This window comes from Anabrus simplex, chromosome 8 (genome assembly GCF_040414725.1).
Source record: "Anabrus simplex isolate iqAnaSimp1 chromosome 8, ASM4041472v1, whole genome shotgun sequence".
NCBI lineage: Eukaryota > Metazoa > Arthropoda > Insecta > Orthoptera > Tettigoniidae > Anabrus > Anabrus simplex.
The window spans coordinates 81,712,029-81,731,843 of record NC_090272.1 but is presented as its reverse complement, the minus strand read 5'-3'; the positions used below and the strand labels follow the sequence as shown (position 1 = coordinate 81,731,843).

Sequence of the window (19,815 nt, the reverse complement as noted above, 5' to 3'; positions counted from 1 at the left end):
ATGATGAGGATTTGGCCTTTGTTATTGCCACTGTTGCTTCTTACAAGATCTTGAGAAGGAAGGAAAGGAGAATGTGGGTATGACAATATCTCAATAAAAGGCACAATGTGGAAGACGTTCTGAATGAGCTAAAAGTAGATGACAGGTTTGGATTTAAAAAGTTTCTAAGAATGTCTGAGCATGATTTTAATGTAGTATTGGAAAAAAATACTTCCTACCATAAGGAAGGAGGATACACAGTTACAAGCAGCTATTCAATCTCACCTGCATCTTGGGATAACTCTGAGTTTCCGCACAGTATAAACTTCGTCCACTCTCGTCCCCGACTTCCTACTTTTCTGAACTTTTTGCAATTCCTGACTGTGGGAGTGGAGAGAAGCTAGGTGGTTTTTTTTTTTTTTTTCAATGCACTTGCAGGAGCAATTATAGATAATTTCCAGTTTCTGGAAACTGTCGGCTAACCTCGCTTTATGTCGGTATACCTTCACAGAGACATTCCACACAGAAGACCTTTCTATTACATCATTGATTAAGTCTAGAGTGATCTCTTTGCTCCACTCCGACTATAAATGTTAGTATAGTGCAGAGAGAGCGAGACACGTGTACTGTATTTGTAGTTTGTAACTATAATCCTACTTTTTTCATCAGAAGCACGTCATTTAAGCTATCTGTTGGCACAGAAGTTGTCGAAGCTGTGCTGACATCTCATGAACAACGAACTGACTTGACAAGTTTTCCACTTGGAGCGGAAAACACGCCAACATGTTAAAAGTGTTAACCACAACATTCTGAGGTAACATGCAAAGTCAATTGGAAGATGCAATGACAACATACATGTCAATTCCAACATGTTGAATTTAACATGTTGGTGTTAAATGTTAATCAGTGGAGAAAGACCCCAAGTTTCTCGCAGCTAACAGTTGACTCGCTTAATAGTCTGTTCAGATCCTGTGTGTTGTATACATTTGTTTACATTACAGTATTCAGTTTAACATGTCTCATTGAATAAGTCACATTTTGTCTTTTGTAATTGCTTTTTAACCATTTCTTAATTTACGCCTGTAAACAATTATTATTCCTTATTTTTTCCTCTTTATTTTGTAGATTTTAATCTGAGCAACACATATTTTTTTCTCAACAGCCAATCAAATGTTCAGTGTTGACATCGTATTTTATTCAATTGCACCACCAAATGTGTTCTCAAGCACTTCCAATATCAATGAACATTTCTTCAAACTAACAGATTCTTCATATGACCGACCGTATATTTCTCATCGTTGAGACGACATAAGTGAACAACTCTTAAGAATAACTTTCTTTTCACTGTTTTATACACAGCTGATTGCTATTTTATTGAAATTTTACTCAGTCCAGACAAAAAAACTCTTAATATGACTACTTTTTCATTTTTTTACAACTTGCTTTACGTCGCATCAACATAGATACTGTAGGTCTTATTATGACGATGGAATAGGAAAGGGCTACAAGTGGAAAGGAAGCAATCGTGGCCTTAAGGTAGAACCCCAGCATTACCTTTTATAAAAGTTCTGAAAGTTCTCTTTACTGTTATGTTTTTTTTTTTTTTTTTTGCTTTACGTTGCACCGACACAGATAGCCTTATGGCGACGATGGGATAGGAAAGGCCTAGGAATGGGAAGGAAGCAGCCGTGGCCTTAATTAAGGTACAGCCCCAGCATTTGCCTGGTGTGAAACGGGAAACCACGGAAAACCATCTTCAGGGCTGCCGACAGTGGGGTTCGAACCCACTATCTCCCGGATGCAAGCTCACAGCTGCGCGCCCCTAACCGCACGGCCAACTCACCCGGCACTGTTATGTTATAATATATTTTCCACTTGTATTTGTTTTATCATTGAAACATATTTCTATTGGCTGAAGAAGGCCTAGAAAAGGGCCGAAACATGTACCACTCTTTGTATTAGTCCTTGAAATTTATATAAGACTTAAACTGTACTGACTAAGGTGGAACCTTTTACTTGTTTTCCTCTATAGGAATTTTGTATGATATACAGTCAATATGGAAAAATTTAAACATGAAATTTTTGAATTGCGGATATGTTGTGAGCAGCAGGAACTCCGGCATTTCAATGGTTATACAGACTGAACACAGCATGGCAGGAAAGTTTTATCCCAGAAGACTGAAAGAAGGGCATAATCATACCTCTTTTCAAGAAGGGGAGTAGACAGAAATGCGCTAACATGGCAAATACGCTGCTTTCCCATGGCCTAAAACTTCTGGAAAAAATCATAGAGTACATTACGAGGAAATGTAGAATCTTCATTGGTTTTAGTCCTGGAAAAACAACTACAGACCTTATATGCAGTCAGAACGTTAATGGAGAAGCACTGGAAAGAAGGAAAACCATTATTTCTACTATTCCTAGACACTGAAAAGGCTTATGATAGTAAACCAAGGGAGCATATCTGGGAATGCTTTAAATAGCTAACATTCGTGACAGCCTTATTACAAAAGTGGAGATGCTGTATGGAAAAACCAGAAGTTGTGTGCAAGTGGGCTACGGGCAATCCAAAGGGTTTGAAACAAAGAATGGAGGTTAGCAAGGCAGTGCTTTTGTCACTTCTTCTATTTATCACTGTGATGGATGTCATAATAAATGTACTAAAAAGGAACGGGCAGCAAGACCTAAAATCTTTCATCCTTGCAGATGACATGAAATTGGCACAAAACCAACAAGGATGTGGAGAAAAGGCTGCAGAGATGTACTCAAGAGTTTGAGAGATATTATTTAAATATCGGCAAGGCTAAGATAGTGATGAAGATTATGAATCACACATCATACTAAATGACACCAAACTGGACAGTGTTCCAAAGTTGAACTACTTGTGTAGTTTAGTATCAAAAGCAACCTTGCAAAATATGGGGTGGAGAATCGATTAGCAAAGTAACATAATCTTACCACCAAATAAGAAAACTTCTGTAGGATCAACAAGTACTGCTGAAAGCTAAGATGACACTACATAAATCCTATTACACTCCCATCCTCATGTATAGCCTGGAAGCTGCCACAGTAATGAGGCAAGACAACTCTAAATTCCAAGCTGCAGAAATGAAGTTCCTAAGCACCATGATCCAGAAGACCTCGCAGGACAAGATCAGGAACGACAACATCTGAGACGAAGTAGGAAGAGGAGACTCTACTACAACAGATCCAGAAGGCAAGATGTGGTTTGGTCATGTAAAATGGACGAGTGCCAGCATGACTGCAAGAAGGAAATATAAAAGAGAAGTAAAAGGAAAAGGACCAATGAGCAGACCCAGAGAAAAATAGACTGATGTAGTGAAGAAAGATGTTGGGGAGAGAGAACAAGACTGGAAGAAGGTTATGACAGAAGAATGGTTCATGGACAAAGATGGAGGGGGATTGTATACCACACCCGGGCAACTCGAGTTGATAAAAATGATGATGATGATGATTATGAAAAAAGACTTGAAAAGTAATTAATGTAGATATTTTGAGTGAAAAATACATTTGAGATAATATTTCACTGTTTTGCTTAAAAAACAATTGCCAAAGACATGGATTTCATGAATGTGCTTTTTTGCTGTAATCCTTTTAAAGAAGATGGGCATGAAAGTTGTAAAAATATCTATGGAGAGTGCAAGTGTGGATGGATTAGAGATTAGTGGTTATAAATATAGGACAAAAAGTATGTGGTAAGTGTAGGAAAATCTATTACAAATTCAAGGGCCAATAACAGATGTGTTGGTTCCAATTCCCCAAAGATGTAGAGAGCAAAGAACTACTCGCAGAGATGCACAGTTCACAGACTTCAGGAGATGACTTTGGCACATTAATAGCCCCAGATGTAACATTACATGCATTAAACTACAGTCTTGTATCTCTTGGTGAGCTACCAGTTTAAAAAAAACTGCAAGAAAAGCAATATCCCAAGAAAATATTTGAAAAAGTTACCAAGATACTAAAACTAAAAGATACTATGTCTCACCCAATCAGGAAACAGAAGCTAATTTAGGAACACGTGCTCAATCTGAAATTATAAAGCAACTGAAAGATAAATTCCAAATTAGTTTCACAAGAAGTGTAAAGATTCAAACATTGACAGTTCTGCCAAACAGTTGGAATACCGAAATTTGACAGACTGAAAAAGAATTCGGAGCTTCAAACCATTTAATGCAAAAACCAAACCATTATTATTAAAGGAATGAGGTAAATTAACAATTCCGAATACCAGACCTGGGCGAACCATGAGTGAGGACATTGTGATTCAAGTAAAATAAGAGCACTTTCAAGTATTACCGGACTGAGCCAAGCTCAAACCTGCCAACTTGTGCTCAGAAAGCTAGCTCTAAACTGGCGATGGTAATATTTTGCCTACTTTACCCAAAAATCTTGCCAACATTTTTAACTTTAAAACATTTTTAGGCCTAAAAACTTGCTCATCCGCTTTGTTCAAGAGAGGACATTTTTGGTCGTTGGGCAGAATTATACCAAAGACCTGATCATTTACATAAAAATAGCTAAATATACGTACCCCATTCTAAATGAACAGTAAATTGATTTTGTGTTACGTAACTGCACCTGAACACCGTCCTCTTTTATCACGCATTTCTCCGGTATTTATGCTTTTTGGGCTTTCTTTTCTACTGGAGAGAAGCATCGCAAGTGTACTGTAGTATCTGAGAATGTTTACATGTAAGAATTTTAAACCTTATCTATATCCACACAGTTTTAAAAGTCCCCTATTTACATTGATGAGTACATCAGAGTGAGCTTTTTGCCAAACAGCTGCGATTTCAACCTGCTCCACTCGCTACAGTGATTCTCTCGTAGACGGTGGCGCCAATGCTACCTCTAGTGTATCATTTACTAACTCTATGATTTCAACTGTCTTTGAGACTGTCACCAATCAGCCTTGTCACCCAAAAGCAGAGAAATAAACGCTAATCTCGGTCATTTTAGACTATTTACTATTAAACCCCATTCAGCCTCCCGTCTGAAGGGAGGCTGAACGTGGACTTAAACGGTATTCAGAGCGTCACAATTCGTCTCAGCGACACATGAAAAATGGATTCAACATTACTGTAATATTGGTTATTTTCCATTATTTTAAATGCCATCCCCTCCCATTCCTCACTCTCAGGGCGGGGGTTGGTATGTTTCATCTCAATAGTATTCTTTTCCCAGATGGTAAGTCATATGTGTACCATGTTTTGTTGAGAGCTATTCTGGACCATACCCACATACACCCATAAGTACAACTTAACCATCCAGAGCATCACACTTCAACCTCGTAAAAGATGGTATTCGACAATAATATCAGTCATTTTCTTTTATATTTATATTTCACCACCTCCACCAGGAGTGCTAGGGGTGTTTTACTCAACAGTATTTGTTTCAGATAGTAAGTCATATGTGTACCAATTTTGTATGAGGGCTATGTTGGAAGAAACACTCATACATCCGTAATTTTGGTCATTTTGCACTATTTCTTTCCCACCCGTTCTCATCTCCACGCCAATGGAGGCTGAAGATGGACTTCAACGACGTCCGGAATGTCATTATGCTTGTCAGCAACAACGAAAACTACGGATTTGACACTATTTTCGATTATTTTTATATTCCAAACCCCTCACCCCCACCCCTAAGGGTACTAGGGAGTCTTGTTCCCACGTGGTTAGTCACCTGATATGTTAATAACATTAAGTGTACAAACTTTGGTTCAAATCGCCTCAATAGTCCTGAAAACTATGGATTCGACACTATTAATGTATTGTTCGTTTTTGTTTATATTTGCATTTCACCACTGCCCCTAAAGTTTCTAGGGGTTTCTCATCCCCACCGTATTTTTCACACAAAGTAAGTAATATTTGCACCAAATATGGTTGGCAGCAATTCTGGAAAATACACATCCATTATCTCGACCATTTTGGTCATTTCATTCTTTTACCCTTTCTCATCCCCTATGCCAAGGGGAACATGAACTTTAAAAAATTCCAGGGTAGCACTATTTATCTCAGCGATACCGAAAGCTGTGGATTCGACACTATTTCCAAATTTTATAACTCACAACTCCCCTACTAAGGGTGCTAGATGTGCCTTATCCCCATGCAGTTAGTCATATGTGTACCAAGTTTGGTATATATCGCTCCAGTAGTCCTGAAAACTATGGTTCCAGACTAATATTGGTCATTTTTATTTATATGTATATTTAACCCCCTCTCCTGGGGTGTCTAGCTGTGTCTTTCCCCAACAGCATTTTTCACAAATACAGTAGTAAGAAATATATGTACCAGAGATTCTGGAGAATACATACATACATCCAAAATCTCAGTCATTTTGGTCATTTCATTTTTAACTTTTTCATAATCCTATGTCAAAGGGGGCTGAACTTAGACTTTTTTTTTTTTAAATCGGCGTGTCACTATTCATCTCAGCAACCCCGAAAACGATGGATTCGTCACTATTTCCGATTACTCTTACATCTCATTAAACCTCCTAGCACCCCACCGCAAAGGGTGATGATCTTGGACTTTAACAATTCCGGAGTGACATTATTCATCTCAGCGACCCCAAAAACTATGGATTCAACTCTATTTTCTAATATTATTATGATTATATCTCACTCCCTTGCCCCAACCCCAAAGGGGGCTGAAATAGGACTTAAAAAGTTTGGAGTGTCATTATTCATCTCAGTGACCCTGAAAACTATGGATTTGACATTATTTTCAATTATTTTTATATCTCACTCTCCCCCTTGCCCCCCACACCAAAGGGGGCTGAACTTGGACTTCCCCACAAGGTTTGTCTCCTAATACTAAGTAACAAGTCTCCCAAGTTTTGTTGAAATCGCTCCAGTGGTTTCTGAGATGTAATACATACATATCCACATACAATGACATTTATATACAACCTGTAGATAAATTACATAGACTCACCTCTGCTCGTTGAGAACCCCCAGTTGCTCTTCATTAGGAGTGGCTGATAACTTGTGTCTTTCCACTGTTGATATTCTATATTTTTCACAATTTCTTAAATATTTTACACATCTAATACGCAGATACATTCTTCAAACTGTTGGTCCTATGACATGAAAGTACCTCTCGATCAGGGCACGTTGGATTGCTATTTCCAAATAACAGGCATAACAATGAGCCTCCTATCAAGAAAGGTACTTTATAAAATATGGTGCCGGGCTGAGTGGCTCAGACGGTTGAGGCGCTGGCCTTCTGACCCCTACTTGGCAGGTTCGATCCTGGTTCAGTCCGGTGGTATTTGAAGGTGCTCAAATACGTCAGCCTCGTGTTGGTCAATTTACTGGCACTAAAAAAAAAACTCCTGTGGGACTGAATTCCAGCACCTCGGCGTCTCCGAAAACCATAAAAGTAGATCGTGGGACGTAAAGCAACTAACAGTGTTATTAAAACATGGCGGTGTTTCCATCCTCCTACATACAGCACTTATTACTGGACTATCATGATATTGCGTAAGCTGTTGTTGCCTAGTGACAATCTGTCCATCAAGTCGATCCAATTTTAGTGCGGCTTTGCAATTTAATAAACTTACTAATAATAATAAAAGTACCTATTTGATTTTGTTCAAACCACTTCATAAACCCTCACAGAAGTAATAAGAACAAATTGTGAAATTTTCGGCAAAATTGGTCCAGTAGTTTTTAAGTCTATTAATCTCAAATATACCAACATTCAATTTTATATATATAGATTCACCTAGTATTTGATATACAGTAAAACCTCGTTAATTCAAAGTCGTTGGGATGCAAAAATCAGACTTCGAATTAATTCATTTCGAATTCACCGCCGCTAACTCGAAATTCAGAAATGCCAACCCCTGCTGCACCACAAAATATTCTAAGATCCTTATAGCATGCAATCACCTTGATTCACAGTTAAACTTCTCAAATGCTGTGGTGAAAAAAATTTCCTAAATGTATCCAACAAGGTGCATTTATTGAAATAATGTTCTTGGATAACACCATACACCGTCAAACGTAACCTCACACCTGGGAAAAATAAAACAAGGTTGAAAGACAAAGGGTATGGTAATCTACTGTATATTCGCGATGCAATTTAAGCAAACAGGTTATAACCAACTTGATTTAAGTGCAGTATAAAGCACATGCACAGGGGAGCCAACAAGACTGTGCAAACTAGAAATACATGACACCAACAAAACAAACTTTAAAAACCAAGACATATATTTAACACAAATATCAAGAATAATTAATAACTTTGTACAGTACCTGAATAGTTCACAAATGTTTAATGGTCCAGTAGGGCTCTCTTTTTTTTTTTTTCACACATTAGGCTTATTGCCTTTTAAAGAAAGAATGTACGAGAGGTTGCTTCATTTTTTTTTATGAACACTAGCTACGAACTGCGCCATATGGGCCATAGCCTTAATTGTAGCATTGTCAGCATCACTTGCACTTTTCACACAATCTAACGCGGCTACAGCGGCAAGTACATAATTTTTTTATGGAATAGTTGCCACCTGCGCTGTATCTTCGTGGTGTTCAATATCAGCTGCAGCCACGTGACCACAGCTGATCATCATGGCAGGATCCCGCTCTTCTGAAGTAGCCTCCACATGGTCTATGGCGATGTATCCGGAGGAAGTCATACCAACATCAGACTTTTGCTGTAACTCCTCCGATTTGCCTTCATTGTCTTCTTCTCATTCTTCTACTTCACTGTCGTCGTCTTCTTCTTGCCCTTCTTCTAGTTCATTTAACGAACCAAAACTACACTTGATGAAGCAGTTCTTGATTGCCAATGAAAGAATAGCGCCTCAGGCAACTGTCACACTCTGCATTGCATCAATCACGTTCTACTTGAGTATTTCTCCCGCTGGAATATTTCTAGCAACTTCAGAGAGAAAGTAACGCACCAGTAGCTTTCTGTACACATGTTTCACAGATGAAATTATACCTTGATCTAGGGGCTGCAGGTACAGTAGCTCGTAGTTTTGGCCAGCAGAAAAAGAAGACGCACATGTTTTAAAATTCAATTATATTTGTGTGCAGTGCACTGATCCAACAACAGAAGTATTTTTCTGTCCTGGCATGTCATTCTGTGCTCAAAACATACCAAGCTGCTCCTCAAAAATTTTGCCTGTCATCTAGGAATTTTTAAATGACTTGTATTTGTACGGGTAGTGCCTGATGCCCTTAAAACATTGTGGCTTCTCGAACTTGCCTATGACGAGGGGAGGAAGTCTCTCGCTCCCATCCGCACTGCAACACAGAAGGACTGTGACTCTATCCTTGTAAGATTTCCTGCCATGGCACTTCTCTCCCTTAAAACCATAAGTCCGTTTGGGATCGGCATTAAAAAACAATGCAGTCTCATCAGCATTGAAGACATTGTTCAGTGCATACAAATTGATTTTGTGAGCCACGCTTTTTCGCCAACTGTCTGCATCGCTAGTGTTCACTGATTCTGCTTCTCCGCACACTGCCTGCCACGTAATATTGTGCCATTCCTTAAAACGCTGAATCCCCCCGTTTGAACACTGAAACTCAAGCCCCATATTTAGCGCCAGTTCATTCCCCTTCCCCTTAATAATCTCGTCATCAACAGGGATATTGTTCACCTGAACATGCCGAAACCACTCGATCAATTGTACTTCCAAATCAGAGTGTTTAGCTCCTCGAATGCGCATTCACTTTGCTGTATTTACACCCTGCATTTCCTGAGCTTCTATGCTCACATGATTTTTTAAAAACATTGCAAGCGTGGACAGAGGAATTCCAAAGTCTTTAGCTACTTCAGTTTTTGTTTTTTGTCCTTTGTCGACCTCCCTTATAATTTTCACTTTCTCGCTGAATGTCTTTGAAGAATACTGACGCTTAGCCATCTCGCAACACAAAAAAGGAACACGTGTGCCCTAAACTAAAATACCGTAACAATAAACTAAAACACAGTATTAATAAAGTATAACAACTTCGAAGTTTATAACTGCACACCAAAACTTTCAAGTAAAACGAGTAACTACAAGAATACAAAAGAACTATGATTTCACTAGAACTTGACAACTCTGAAGTACGCTGTAGGTACACCAAAGTCAAAGTGAAAGTTTGGAAAGATACGCCTGCATTTTCTGGAAGACGCGTTCTATCGTGACACAGAGAATTTTTCAATCAAATTGCGCCGTAAAATATTATTTTTAACAAAAGTAAGGAAAATTTAGAATTAAAAGTCTGAATTTCAATACTGGGACAAACATTGCTCTTCGAATTACGAATTATCCGTATTTCAAATTAAACAATTTAAATAACATGCAAAACCATACCTCGTGTTTCCGGGAACGAGAGATTCTTTGAAATAGGCAGCATTTTGAAGTAACCGATTTTGAATTATCGAGGTTCTACTGTAAATGGAATTGACGAGATAACTTACACAATATGGGCATGTACAGACAGAACAGCACTTAAATAATAATATTTGTTGTTACAACCCACTATCTACTTTTATGGTTATCAGAGACGCCGAGTTGCCAGAATTTTGTCCCACATGAGTTTTTTTACGTTCCAGTAAATGTACCGACACGAGGCAGACTTATATGAGCACCTTCACATACCATCGGACTCAGCCAGGATCGAACCCGCCAAGCTGGGGTCATTTAGCTCTATCTTGCCAGATCATCTTTAATTTTGCCATAGCTGTACGTCCTAGAATGATGCGACGTTTGAGTTCTTTTTCGCAGCTACTTTTATCCTCGATTATTGAACCAAGATAAGGAAACTGACAGACTCTTTGGAGATTGTTAAGGTGCATTGGCAGCTGAATCTCTGCACCTTTGTTGACAATTATTAGTTTTGTCTTGTTCAAATTAATTTCCATGCCAAGTTTGTGACTTTCTTGTTGTACATGATCCATTATCTCGACAATCTCCTGTACCCTGCTGGCTGCAAGTGTGGTGTCGTCTGCAAAACGGAGGTTATTAATTCTCTTCCCACCAATCGAAAATCCTCCTTTCCAACTGTCGAGGGCATGCCTCATGATATATTCACCATAGATGTTAAACAATTGAGGTGATAACATGCATCCTTGTCTCACACCTTTGGAGACTTTGAAACTTGATGATAGATCACCATCAACTCTGACTTTGGCCAAATTGTTATCGTATAAGCCTTTTATAAGTGAAATGAGATGAGATGGAATTTCCATTTCCTCTAGAATACACCACAACTTAGGCCACAAAACACAATCGAAGGCCTTTTGGTAGTCAATGAAGCACAGAAACAAAGGAATGTTGAATACATGTGCCTTTTCAACCAACTGACATCTGTTCTCTTGTTCCTCTTCCCTTGGCAAAGCCAGCCTGTTCTGATGGGAGCTGATATCTAATGCAAGGTTTCAAACGTTCATTTATGATATGCAATAATATTTTACTTGCATGTGATATTAGTGAGATGGTTTGATAATTCCCGCAGTTCCTTGTTGATCCTTTTTTGTGAAGTGGAATGAAGATGGAAATGAGCCAGTCTTGTAGCCATACACCACTGTCCCATATCCTGTTACAGATGAAGTGCATTAAATGTACCCCTACTTCTCCCATTTCCTTAATCATTTCCCCAGTGATGCCATCACTTCCTGGTGCCTTATGATACTTCAGGTGTTTAATTGCAACTTCTACTTCACTCCTCAATACTGAAGGCTCTGGTTCAGAGTTAGATTGATTAGGGTTGTACTTTTTGCAAACATTCCTGGTGGTCATATCTGCATATAGATTTTCACAGTATCTTTTCCACCTTTCAATGGTCAGTTGTTTCTCTCCAATGAGGATACCATCTTTATCTTCCACAACCCATGAACAGGGCTTGAAGTCGCGGGTAATTGTGTGTTATCAAAAATAAATATATATATCAAATACCGGTTAGCTTCACAGCATATGAATGTTATAAAAATAAAAACTTGTCATGCACAAGAATAATCTTTATTGAACACCTTATCTTCATTCAGGTGACAACCTCAGATTCTGCTAAATACATAATGCTATTTGTGCAGTATATCCCTGGATGGTTGGGAGGGGTCCTTCCAAAATAATTATGCTACTGGAAATTATCCTTTTCATGATAATCCATTTGTGAATATAATTTCCCCTGACTCTTTCAGTTTTCAGGTTCGTACAGTTTACAATGAGTTGCAACATATTACCATTCGCGAAAAAAATGCCTTAAGTTTCTTCAGGCGATGATGCACTTTTTGTTGAGAGTATCACTCCTGGTAACTGAGTGCAATGTTGTGGGTTCGAGTACGTGAGCTTTTAAGAGGAGAAATTTTTTTCATTTTGTAACACCATCCTTTCCTGTTATGATCAAAAACCGTTGAGAAATGTAATAAATTATCATCACTAATATTCACTACTTCTTCATTAGCGTTCTGTCCTGTATCACTGTTAGTGTCTACTACTTCTAATTCATCCTCACACTCACTAAAACTTCTTCCTCTTCTACAGACTGTAAAAGAGACGACACCCTTGCCTCATACTCTTAATAACTCATTTTTAGCGACAAGGAATTGACTGAATGAATTCCTAACATGATTACACAAATAACTCACTAGGTACACTGGATATTGCTCCTGTTGTACTTCCGACGAATGGGACTGGTGGCGCGGGGTCTAACGAGTCACTTTTTTTTTAAATTTACATTTTATGGCCTTCATTGGACCACTCTAGCCAACTTTATACAAAGAATTTTTCAGTTTCCTGTTAGCCCAGTACTTCTTCATTCTCTCTGATCTTATCCTTCTTTCTTCATCAGAAATCACCCTTCCTATTGTCTGTTCGTTGATTCTGATTTGCAGTCTGGTTTGCTTGTCTGTGAGTTTCTTGATTTTGTCAGTTTTGTTTCTTAGGTCTTCCACTGCAATTTGTAGTTCATCTATATCTTCCTTGATTTCTGTAATCCACTTAATGTTGCACTTACTATTCCATGATTTTTCTACTATTCTCCTGATGATCCTGTTCTCTGGTGTCCTGATTAGATGTCCAAAAAATGAAATGCGTTTCTTCCTGATTGTGCTCATTACTGATTCTATTTCCTTGACTGTTTCATTAGAAGCTACTCTCCAGTGTCCATCTTTTTGGTATGATTTGTTGATGCACGTTCTAATGATTCTTCTCTCTATCTTTAGTATTTTGTTTATTTGTGCAGTGTTAGTTGCTTTGAAGATGGTTTCGCTTGCGTATGTCATTTCTGGTTGAATGACTGTTTTGTAATGTTTCAATTTTGCTGCTATTGACAGGCCCTATTTGTTGTAGGTATTATTGGTGACATATTGTGCTCTGGTCAGTTTATTTATTCTGTTATGCCATGCTGGTTTTTCATTGAGGTTATTTGTTATGATTTCTCCCAGATATTTAAATTTATCTACAATTTTGATTTCTTGGTTTCCTATGGCAATTTTGTTTATGAGTGGTGGGTCAGTAAACATGATTACTGTCTTTTCAAAAGATATTCCAAGACCAATTTTCTGTGCTATTTCCTGTACTGATATAACTTGTTGTCTGGTTTCCTGAATATTGTTGGACAAGAGAGCAAGGTCATCAGCAAATCCCAGGCAATTTAAACTTATGTTGTCTTTGGGTCTTCCAATCCGGATGTTCTTTGGGTTACTCGTAAACCATTCCCTCATTATATATTCCAAGGCACAGTTGAACAGCAGTGGTGACAAGCAATCTCCTTGTCTAAAGCCTGTTTTTATGATGAATGGCTCAGAGAATTCCCCTCTGAACTTGACTTTTGATTTAGTGTTGGTTAAGGTGAGTTCTATCAATTTGATTAATTTTGGATGGAGCCCAAAATTTCCAACATTGAAGGTCTATGGATACAGTCGTAAGCTTTTTTAAAGTCCACGAAAGTTATTGCAAGAGGTTTGTTTTGCTTCTTGTAATATGCTATGGCTAATTTTAAAGTGATGATTTGTTCTGCACAGCTTCTCCAAGGTCTGAATCCTCCTTGGTATTTACCTAATTCTTCCTGTAGTTGCTCTCTGATCCTCCTGTATAGGACTCTGGAGAAAATCTTGTAAGGATGTTCGAACTGTATGACTGGCATATTTCCACATTTCTGCGAAAACTTGGTCTTCTCCGCATGCCTTATAATTTTTCAACTCTTTGAGTGCTGTTTCTACCTCTTGGATTGTTGGGGGGTTTATGAGTTCAGGCAGGGTTTTGATGGGCATGTCTGTATTAATTGCTAAAAGTTCCTGGGGTTCTTCACAATTCAAAAGTTTAATGAATGGTTGTGCCATTATTTCGGCATTTTCCTTGTCATTATGTGTCGTTTTTCCAACCTCACTTTTCAGCATTAATGTGGGAGGGGCAAATTTTTGTACTTGTCTTCCAAATATTTAGTAAAAGTCTCTGGAAATGGTTTTGTGGTAGTTTTCTTCTATTGAGTTGATTAGATCTTTCTGAGATTGTCTCTTGGTTTGCCTGAGCCACTTTATTACAACGCTTGACAATAATCCCTCTTTCTAACAATGAAGACCCTTCACTACAATGCCAGTGACCTCAGACAAAAGGCAAGGAATGTGGAGAGATGTATGTGGCAGCCAAGGTCTGTAAGTTTAAAAATAAGCACAATGTAACAAAATAAATTTGCGCCAGGTCACAAAATACCCTGCACCACAACTCCCGGGTTAAAACATTTGTCACACCTGTATAAGAATTCTTTGGAAATCTTTAAGGAAAAATGAATCACCTCCTGCCACATTCTTTCTAGCAGCCCAACAATCTCACTCTTTAGCAGAACTAAAAAAATATTCTTACTGACAATGAATATTGTAATACGAGATTTTGCAGAAAATTAAGCGTGTTTGTTCTTCAAGATGAGATGCAGAGTTTTCATTGGAACAATTACACAAGCCACGATCCACCCCTTCAAAGCATTTTACAACACGATCCACCTCTTCATAGCATTTTACAAAATTTGGAAACTCTTGCAAAAGGTCATATCTCCTTTGTTATAGTATCAGAACGCCTTTGGCATGATTATATCAGTGTGTATCTGTTCCAACTCCCTTTAATACAATTTTTGTCATCTAATTTCAAGAGAACTCCTAATCATATTTATTATTTTGCTGATGGATCTCTACTGGAGCATAAAAACAGAATTTTGTTTCCATCATAAACATTTCAATGTATCAGAAGTATGGCATTTCCTTGCCATTTCACATGGCAAAGAAGTATGCGACGGTATATTAGGTAATGTCAAGGGACTTGCTACCCAACCAGTTTGTAGTGTTCATGTAACTCACAGATCAGGACATGTAGACAATTAGGGAGAAACTTTCCAATTTCAGCTTTATAATTGTCTTCACAGGCAATATTATCTTGGCTGGTATGTAAAGCATAGCTTAGATCCAGTTGGCTGTTCATTAATCCAGTTGGTGGACTTCGTGGTTGTGGTCTTTGTACTTTGTTATTTTTTTATTTATTTTGTTTGACATCGCACTGACACAGATAGATCTTATTGCGACAATGAGATAGGAAAGGGCTAAGTGTGGGAAGGAATCGGCCATAGCCTTAATTAAGGTACAGCCCCAGCATCTGCCTGGTGTGAAAATGGAAAACTATGGAAAACCATCTTCAGGACTGTCGACAGTGGGGGTATGAACCCACTGTGTCCCAAATGCAACCTGATGGCTACAGGACCCAAGCCACGCAACCACTCACTTGGTTCTTTGTTGTTTTAAGAAGTAACGTAATGTAATTATCAGCTCAAATTCATTCAGTTGTCCAGTCATTTTTGGTGAATAACTATATTGCTAAAAATCTGTTTAAAAAACATAAACATACCACATGCACATATTTTCAAGGAGTTGTGAACACGGATGGAAAACAATAATTTAGATATTGTTGAATGGATATGCCCTAGGACGACAAACATGAATTTGGTTACAAACCATGCTCATCCGTTCAACTTGAGAGTTGTGTCATCTCAAGAGTCTTCTATGCGAGATTAGTCTGAGAAGGGAGAAGCTTTTTATGTATCTAGAAGAGTGCAAATTTTTTCAAAACACATTTGAAGGAAAGAAATCCTCTTCATCATATTCCATATTAGTTGTATAATAAAAGTTACAGAATGTAATGTTTTCTGAACAACTTAAGTCTAAGATGGAGTGTTTCTAGATTGTTTGAGAGGTTTCTATGCTCTTTTCCTTACATCTGTCCGGCTCCATGGCTAAATGGTTAGCGTGCTGGCCTTTGGTCACAGGGGATCCGGGTTCGATTCCCGGCAGGGTGGGGAATTTTAACCATAAATGGCTAATTCTGCTGGCACGGGGGCTGGGTGTATGTGTCGTCTTCATCATCATTTCATCCTCATCATGATGCGCAGGTCGCCCACGAGCAGCAATTCAGAAGACCTACACCTAGCGAGCCGAACTTGTACTCGGACACTCCCGGCACTATAAGCTATACGCCATTTCGTTTCATTTCCTTATATCTAATTCATTTTCTAGATGCACTTTCTTGTTATCCTTATTTTTCTACTTCTATATAACCAGTCATTCTTCTCTGGATTGTTCTTTATTGTCTACAGTATATAAATGAATGGGTAGAGGCATTTTCATATTCACAAATAGCTCGAAGGTTGTTTTCTCATGAAAATTGACTCTCTCAGTTGGTTGTACTTAATGACTCTTCTTACATGAAAAATCAGTTGCTGTACCTTATTTGTTCTACTAGATGGTCCCTTCCCACAAATGAATATTTCGTCCAATTATTGTACCAATGTCTTGATGCTATTTTAAACTCATGATGAAACCTACCTCTATAAACTCCTACAGCCTTTTATTTTATCTCTTTCCAATATCCTCCCCAAGCACTTCTCCTGGTATATGTCATGTACATAACCCCCAGTCTTGCTCTCGACCTCCTTTCTAATAAACTTTCCTACCAAAGTTTCCTTAGCATGCTACCGACACTAGTAGCTGTCCTGTGGTCCTCAATCACATACCATACCTTGCTGCTTTCATCTGTACCCTACTCAAAATATTTTCTCAATTAATCTTGATAAGGATCCTACACCCCTGAAAGATTCTCCAGTAGATGTCTTACAACCTTTTTTATGCCCCTGCTTGCATCTTTTAACATCCACAATACTATGCGCAGTGATCTAAAGGCCTTTCTGACCACATCCTCTATATGCCCTCCCAGGTGAAATTTACCACTTTTGTAGAAAAGGCAGTGCCATATCTTTTAATCATAAATGTGTTGGAAATCACCTGTTCTCACAATGTTCCTGTGTTAAATAGATGCCCACTTCTACAGCGCCCAATTTGTGGCAAATTCAGACAGAAGCGACTTGCCAGCATTCTTCCAGAGAAATTTGTCACACCTCTTTTTAACAATGTAGCAGAGACTGTGACTGAAAAGTTAATTATTTCAAAATATATATTTCATACAAACAACTTAGCAGGAAACACTTCAGTTTGATAGATAAGTACAATTACTTTTATTAATTTATTCTAATAGTAATGATCAACGGCCTCAGCTTCCATGTGCCAGCAATTTAATTTACCGGCTCTAGGCTGCCTGTGGGTCAATTTCGACATTCGTTTTATTCTCCAGATGACAAAGTAAGATCTTTTCGGACAATCTATGGCTGAATTTTAATTACAGTAAAACCTCGTTAATTCGAAGTCATTGGGACGCAAAAATTGGACTTTGAATTATGTGATTTCGAATTAACCGCCGACATGTACTTTGGAAATGCCAACCCTTGCAGCCTCACAATATATTCTAAGACCTGTTACTGCATGCAATTAACCTTGATTCACAGTTTAAAGCTCTCAAATGTCATGGAGAAAAGGACTATTTTCAAATGTATCCAACAAGGTGCATTTACAGTATTCAAATAATGCACTTGGATAACTCGCCAGCAAACATAATCTCACGCAATGAAATCAAACAAAAGAAAACATGCTTCAAAGATGAGGAGAAATCTATTCTGACTCCCCTGTGCAAGTGCTTTATTTATTGGATTACTGTACTGTACGCATTTTAGATGCCTTGTGCTTGCACGGAATGTACCCGATACCCTTAAAACATCGCAGCTTATCGAACTTTCCTATGACGAGGGGAGAAAGTCTCTCGCTTCCGTCCTCATTACAATAGTACAGTGACAATACTTGTACGATTTCCCGCCATGGCACTTCTAAGACCCATTAATGCATGCAATCACCTTGATCTCAGTTTAAACTTTTCAAATGCCATGGAGAACACTATTTCAGAAATTTATCCAAGAAGATGCATTTACATTATACATAAAACAATGGCAAACATAACGTCACATAAAGAAAGGAAGAAAAACGCGATTCAAAGACGAGGAAAAATTATGCTGGCTCGCCTGTGCAAATGCTTTGAAGTCTCTCGCTTCCGTGTGCGGTGTGCACTGCATAGCAACACAGTACATTTCCCAGCTGGCAATTCTCTCCTTTAAAACCATAAGTCCGTTTGGCCTCAGCATTTTAAAAAATGGAACAAACAATGCAGTTTTATCGGCATTGACAATATTGTTTGGTGCGTGTGAATTGATTATAGGCTATAAGCCACGCTTTTTCGCCAACTGTCCGCATCGCCAGTGTTCACGGATTCTACCTCTCCGCACACTGCCTGCTACGTGATATTGTGAATTGTGGCGTTCCTAAAAACGCCGAATACAAAATCATTACGATTCCGCTCGAACATAGCAGATATGAAGCACACTGTATAAACGCCGAAGTAGGGGAAAGTGCGAAGTTACCCCTTCACGTTCTGGAAGACGCGTTCATGACACGGAGAAATTTTGAATTTAAATTACTCTGTAAAATACTTTTTTTTTTTTTTTTTTCAAAATGTAAAGGCAGTTTCGAATTAAAAGTCTGAATTTCGGTAACGGGACAGACATTGTTCTTCGAATTACGAATCATCCGTATTTCGAATCAAACGATTTAAATAACATGCAAAACCGTACATCATGTTTCCCGGAACGAGAGCTGCTTCGAATTAGGCGAGATTTTGAATTAACCGACTTTGAATTATCGAGGTTCTACTGTAATGTTATTAGGTAAACACCCAATGAGACACCAGAGATTACATCACATGCCAAATCGTACGACATGGAATGTCGAACAGACTTTCTCCACCCTTCAAGAATTCTACTTACCACTGCCAAGTTTAAACCCATGATCTTGGAATCCAGAGGTTGACACTTTAACACTAATTCAGAGAGGGAGCTATCAGCACTATAGTCTCAGACTTAAAGTGGTATGTTACAATTTGCGGACAACCTTAAGTTACCCAGGTTCTCTAGATCGAGTATAAAAAAGGTCTAGAAATTGTTAATGAACTACAGCACTTAAGGAATTTCAAATCCTAACTGAACAATGATGCCTGATCTCAAGATCAAGACTTTCCGAACATCAGAAAGTAAATGTATTGAACAACATCCCTGTTGTAATTTCCACAACTTACCTAAATATGTACTAATCTACTATAGATAATAAAAATGACTTATTATTATTCAGAATTAAGAAATGTCAACTATACTGCTATTCTTCTGATCTCCTAGCAATCTGACATGACATTATTTTGGCAAATATCAATTCAAGTAGCCTCTAATATTATAATTAGAAAAATATTAACCTGTATAACAATCTCCACAGCACTGAATTAAAACAAATCAACAAGCCAAGTCAATATCTATCCAACAGAGGAGTATTTGTTTCTACGCACAATTTTTGGCAGACGTGCCACTTGTCAAGCAGTGAAACTGATCTAGGTACAGAGCAGAGACCC

General features: G+C 38.3%; 1 protein-coding gene across 3 annotated transcripts in view; it reads right to left on the bottom strand.

Annotated features, from left to right (window-relative positions):
- LOC136878809 (cell division cycle and apoptosis regulator protein 1) overlaps positions 1–19,815 on the bottom strand; it is a 351,110-nt gene that overhangs the window by 309,082 nt on the left and 22,213 nt on the right. The gene's annotated exons all lie outside the window — the stretch shown is intronic.